Raw genomic sequence first — 6,406 nt, forward strand, 5'->3', positions numbered from 1 at the left:
GCCTGCTGCCCCTGACCAGCCACCAGGGACAGTGTTGTATTGCATATGGCTAGCCCAGGAAAAGACTGAAATTCAAAACTCACAGTATGCTTTTTGCTGAATGCATATTGCTTTTGCACCATTTTGGAGTTGAAAAATCCTATGTGGAGTTCATCCCAAGTCTGGGACAGTCTGAGTGTGTGAGCACACATGCATACATATGCACGTGCGCGTGCACACACACAGGTCTCCTGTTGGCTGTTTCTCTGGAGAGCCCTAACTAATCCACACATCCAGTGATAATTCCTGGTGAGACTTCCCCTGAACTGGGAATAAAGGGTATACTGCCAAACAGCAGAGACACTCCCTGGTGAAATGGGAGGGCTTTGTGAAAGCCAGGTGCTTGGCAGGGGGCCGCTGTCGGTGCGCCAGGCTGTAGTGGAGCATTAGTGTTGAGCGGTCAGTAGGGTTGCCACTAACCACGTGTGGACAGTCAAATTTAAATTCAAACTTAATTAAAAATTCAGTTCTTGAGTCCCACTGGCCACATTTCAAGTGCTAAATAGCCATGTGTGGCTACTGTATTAGATAACCAGCTACAGAATGTGCCCACTGACATAGAAAGAAAGTTATGTTGGACGGTGCAGGTCTAGCTGAAGCAAAAGCAAAAACAAAACAACAACAACAACAAAACACAAAGCAAAATGGGATAAGCTTCCCCTCACCTAAAGACTGCCTACATGGAACATCTGAGAAAATCTGCAGAGAAATTAGAAGAGTTTGGTTCTTTACAAGATCAACCGAGTCTTTATGCTGTCACAGGGTGACTTTTAGGTCTGACACTGTGCCACAGCTTTCCTACACTCTTACACCTTACAATAATTTAATTTTATGGCCATCCTGAGGCACTTTGTGGAAACTGAGTGATTAAGTAACTCGCCCAGGGTCACACACTTCTCCACTGAAGCGAGAAGCCAGGACTGAAGCCTCAGGCGGAACAGCCCTGGGGCCTGCACCCTACCCCCAAGCACTGTAGGCAGCAAGGTGGACAGCAAAACAGGAGGGAGAGAGACCCAGGACAAAGGAGATGCACTTGTAGGAGCAACACAGTTTCAAAAAGAAATCAGGCACAAAGCCAACCAAAGACGTAAGACTGAGCGCCTTCTCTGGGGAAGTCCCGGCGGCCAGGATGGAGCAGACTCGGGACACCAGCAGGTGGATGCGGTGCTCTGCTGAGGACAGTGACAGCAAACACCCCAAATTTCATCCAACGAGCTGACTGGGCCTCCTAAAACTCACCTCCTGAAGGTCAGCTCTCTTTCTGGGTCAGCTTGTGGCTTCCCTCCTTCCAGAGGGCTTCTGGCAGAGTCTCCCTCCGTCACTAGCAACCCCAGTGCCAGTGCATCAGTCTGGACCCCCACCTGCCCAGAGTGCCGAGCCTCCCTCCAGGCCTTGACCTCCATGAATGTGCAGCAATGCTTCCTCGCGCCCTGGAGAAGCTCGCATCCACCTAAGAGTCGTGGCCAAAGGTTTCAGCCAACTTTTCCAAATTTCAGTTTGGCTAACTGCTTATGGAGGAACGAAGAGGTTCTTTCCCAGGGTGTGCAGTTTGATAATGCCGGTTTGGGGAGGCTTGGGAAAGGGCCTCATCAACACCTCTGAGGTCAAGTCCAGGCCAACCCCACCTTGACAGGAGCTCTGAAGCTGTTTCCCCGGCATCACCACAGCCTGTCGTGTTCTTATGGCCATCTTGGAGCCAAAGGGACCTGGCAGGCTCCTGGAGTGAGAAGAGGAATGGAGAGCTCCTTCTGAGGCTCTTCAGATCCCCAGGGGCAGCCTTGGGACGGTACCCGTGGTGGACGTGCTAGCTTTCTGCTACTGTAATACACACCTGAGATCAATCAATGACAAGAGGGAAAGCTCTTTTGGGCTCACAGCTGGAGGGTTCAGTCCAGCTGGCCCCATTGCTTATAGGCAACCTGGCAGGGTGGGGAGAGCGGTGGAGCAAGGCTGCTCCCCAGGGCTGGGCAGAGAGAGGAAGAGGGGCTTGGGGTCCCAGCATCCCCGCAAGGGCACACCCCCAGTGACCTGCCTTTCTCCCCCCAGAACCCCCACAGTTTCCACAGAGTGGAGGACCTAGCCTTCAACACAGGGCCTTTGGGGGACTCTTGACCAGACCATAGCAGCTGGCTACTTCCTGTGGGCAGAAGCTTAGGTAGGGCCCCGCCCGGCCCTCTATTCTCCCCCTTGGCACCTCTGTTCTGGTGTTGGAAGTTACACTTGTAATTTGACTTGTACGTCGCTGGTGGGAGAATGAGAATATCTACAGGATAATTCCACAAGTGGATTGAAAACACTAATATTTGTAGAATTCTTTGCATTTTCTAAAGTACACAGTTGACTGGCTTCTAGTTGTCTCCACCTGTGTGCAGAGATCATGCCTACTCCTTCTATTCCTTAATTCCTTCTCTGTTCTGACTCACTAACTCTAGGAAAAATGCTCTGATCGATTTGATTACACCCACGAGAGACTCGAGACGCATTGAAAAACAGTGCTCACTTTTCTGTGCCTTGGGGGTTGAGTCCTTAGACACACTCCGTTTTTCAGGGTCCTGGGACTTTGGTCCCCAGGATCACTTGAGAAAAGAAGTGGAAACGTCATACTCTCTGTAGTACTGCCATAGACTGAAGGTTTGTGCCCCCGACTTCACAGGTTGGAGCTGTGACCTTCAGCATGACTGTTTTGGGAGAGGGGCCTCTAAGAGGGTAACCAATGTGGAATGAGGTTGTAAGGTGGGCCCCTGATTGGACAGGATTAGCATCCTGATAAGAAGAATCTCCAGAGAGCCCACTCTTCCTCTCTCCTTCCATGATCATGCAGCAGGAAAAGCCATGTGGCTTGTAGATGGCTGCAGCGAGGCTACAGGCTAGGAAGGAGCCTCCCCAGACACCCCACTTGCCAGCCCTTGGTCATGGACTTCTAGCCTCCCAAACTATGAGATCACGAGTTGCTGCTGCTTAAGCCCTGCAGTCTGAGTAAACTACGGTGGGCACCTAAAATGCTTCAGAGGGTCTTAAGCTGGGGCCTCTGGACCTTAAAGGGTCCATGGACATAGCTGTTTCAATCAAACTGGTTTAAATGTAATCCTATATAATTTATGGATTTTAAAGTGTTATTCCCAGAAGGGCTCCAAGTCGTCACCAGATAGCCAGTAAAGCCCGTGGCATTAAAAACAAACAAATAAGATTAAGAGCCTCCTCTAGAAGACGTAAAATAAACACAGGGTATGCAATGCTGTGGCAAGGAGGCTGCAAATCAGTTTTAAGCCATGAATTTACTAGGGTGTAATAGATTCCAAATCCATAAACTTTAACTCTGTTACCATCTATAGATTGATACAGAGGTAGATGGGGTAAACATCATATAGAATTCTCTAAAAATATTTAATTCTTACATTTCTGTTGAGCCTGAGCCCCTCATACCCCAACGTGTCCGTCTGTGCAGGCACCCCGTGTTCAGTGTCCCTGTGCCTGCACCACAGGTGCCACAGCGGGCACCGAGAGAGGCAGCAAGTGCTCTCCCAGCAAGCCCAGTGGGGAAATGTAAAGGCTGGCCCCAGCGTCCTCGAAGTGAGGGAGCTGCTGACGTCTGGAACGGGGGAGGGCAGACGTCTGCTGGCCATGCTTAGAGAAGAGGTGAGGAGTCAACTCTAACCTAACCGGTCAGCTCTCCTGTGGGTCTCAGCCCTCGTCAGGCCGGGTCAGTGGGCCACAGACAGCTCTAAAGAACCTAAACATCTATCGTGTCTGGGAGAGAACAATCACTTACAGAACCCCGTCAACACCAACAAAAGGCAAGTGTTGGTGAGGAGGGGAATCAGGAACCCCTGCCCCCCATTTCGGGGGGAAGGCAGATGGGGCAGCTGCACTGGGCGACTGCAGGGACCTCAGAAAATTAAAAGTAGAACTGCCATACGATCAAGCAATCCCACTCCCGGGTTTTATCTAAATATCCTGATATCAGGGTCTTACAGCGATATTACTACTCCCACACTTATTGCTATTCTATTGACAATGGTCAAGATGTGACCAACATCACTGTCTGTTGAAAGGTGAATGATAAAAAAAATGTGATATATATAACAGAGTACTACTCAGCCTTGGAAAATAAGGAAATTCTCCAACATGTGACAAGGAGGAAACTTGAGGGCATCATGCTAAGTGAAATAAAGTCACCCAAAGCTAAATACTGCATGATCCACTTACGGAAGTCATGTAAAGTAATCTAATTCATAAAATCACGACAGAATGGTGGTTAGCAGGAACTGGGGGAGGGGAAACAGGGAGATACTGATAACAGATCTTCAGTCCAGGGGACTGCGGCACTGGAGGTCTGCTGTTCGCCTTGTACCTAGAGTCAGCAGTGATGCACACTTAAAATCGCCAAGTGTTCTTACAACAGAAAGATCTTAATGAAAAAAAAAAATCAAAGGAAACCAACCAGTGCTTAAAAAAGTATAGAACTGAGAGGAAGGAAAGAAGCAAGCAGAGGCCAAGTTTTTATGACTATATAAGTAAAATAGCTGTGAAAATAAACTCTTCAGGCACTTTTTCTTTGTATTGTGTTTGCATACAATTATCTTTATGAGGGAAAGAAGTTACATAAAAACAGGTAAGATGTAAGAATGATCCCAATACCATCCATCTTCAATTATCCATCCTAATAAAATGGATTAAAACATATTGATAATGTAAATAGTGGAAATTCAGATTTTAAATGAGAACACATACATATACACTCATATTCCTTAGGACAGCTGTTGGTCATTGTCTGTGCTGGATTGGTTGACGACCCCCATAATGAACTCTGGACACTCAAGTTCCTCACCTGAAGTGTTGTACTGTATTATCTACACATATCCTCCCACATTTAAAATCATCTCCAGATTACTTACAAAACTAGCAAAATGTAAATGGTATGTAAATACTTGCATTTTTTAAAGGAATGACAAGAAAAATGTTTGCACATGTTCATACAGATACTATGATTTTCCCAAGTATATTCTCCATGGATGTGGGGCCACAGATGGGGAGGAATGACTGTTCTTAATATTAGGCAAGGTCCGACCCTTAGATTATGTCTGTGTCCAACTTCCTATTGAGTCAACTCTACTAGTTACATTCGACCCACTTATAGCAAGTGACCACTATGGGATGGTCTGAAAAACAGATTTAAAAACACTAAAGTAACATTTGTCAAGTTCTTTACATCTCATAAAGCGCTTCCACACACGTGCTCTGAAGGCATTGAAGATTGCCTACACAACATATGCATTGTGCAAGCTCTGCTGTAACTAAGAGAAGATTTAGAATTAGTTTTTTTTAAAACTATCAAATTAGAAGTGGTTCTAGTATTCATTCTATTAAGCACCTTGTTAGATCAGATGTCTATTGTTTATATCATCTAATAATAAAGGAAAATTTAACAGATGTAGGCATGTCAAAGGGGGCTCAAAACAAAATCTTCAAGACTGTCTTTCTTGGTGGGTAGGTGTCCTGTTGGACAGTCCCTTTAGCATTCACATATATGTTTGAACTTGACTGAGACCACAAGTCTCAAAACCAGAAAGGGGGAGATGTGTGCAAAGGGACTGTTTGATGCCATTGCTCTAGAAAGTCAGGTTAGAATACCATGCAGAAGGCCGAGAAAGCGAGGACACGTGCCAGGCGAAGAGGCAAGTTAGCAGACCCCAGGCAGCCAGGGAGAGCTGTTCACAGAGGAGAATAATAAGGTCACAATTTCTCTGGAGTTTTATGACGCAGAAAGACTTCACTTTCCTCATTCACCTTTGCATCCCCAACACCCGGAGTGCCAGACACCGGGAGGAAGGAGCTCGCCAGTGGAAGGAGCTCGCCAGTGGATTCAGTGCAGCCAGGAAAGCCGTGGCCCTGTGGGTAGCAGCAGGCTGGCAGGGCTAGGTGGGGCCAGAGATGAAGCTCGTGAACGTGTAAGTTCCACGACTTGTAGGATGATTAGCTTCTGGCTTGATGTAGGTTCTTGTGAAATTTGGGGAGGCATTTGACAATGGGCACAAGGGCACTTGCAAACACTCCTGTCATCCGATTTCCTAACTGCATTTGTGGGTCTCTACCCTAAATCAACAACCCGAAGTGAGGGAGGGCTCTGTGCGTAAAGACGCTAACCACAGTGCTGCGTTAGTGGAAAAGCGGACCACCCCGCCTGGGAATCGGGAAACGGGCCTGGTACTCAGTCAAAGGCAACGTCCTAGGACAAGTGACACCCCCGGTGCTAAAACGCGCCAAGTGAACACAGTAGGTCTGCAGTCCCGGGGGCGAGGGCGCCCCGGCTGGACGTCCGCCCGCCCGCCTCCCTCGGGGTCTTGCAGGGCGTCCCGCGGGCCAGGCT

Source organism: Marmota monax, unplaced genomic scaffold (assembly GCF_021218885.2).
Source record: "Marmota monax isolate L192 unplaced genomic scaffold, Marmota_monax_Labrador192_F-V1.1 WCK01_AAM20220418_F8-fsc00055, whole genome shotgun sequence".
NCBI lineage: Eukaryota > Metazoa > Chordata > Mammalia > Rodentia > Sciuridae > Marmota > Marmota monax.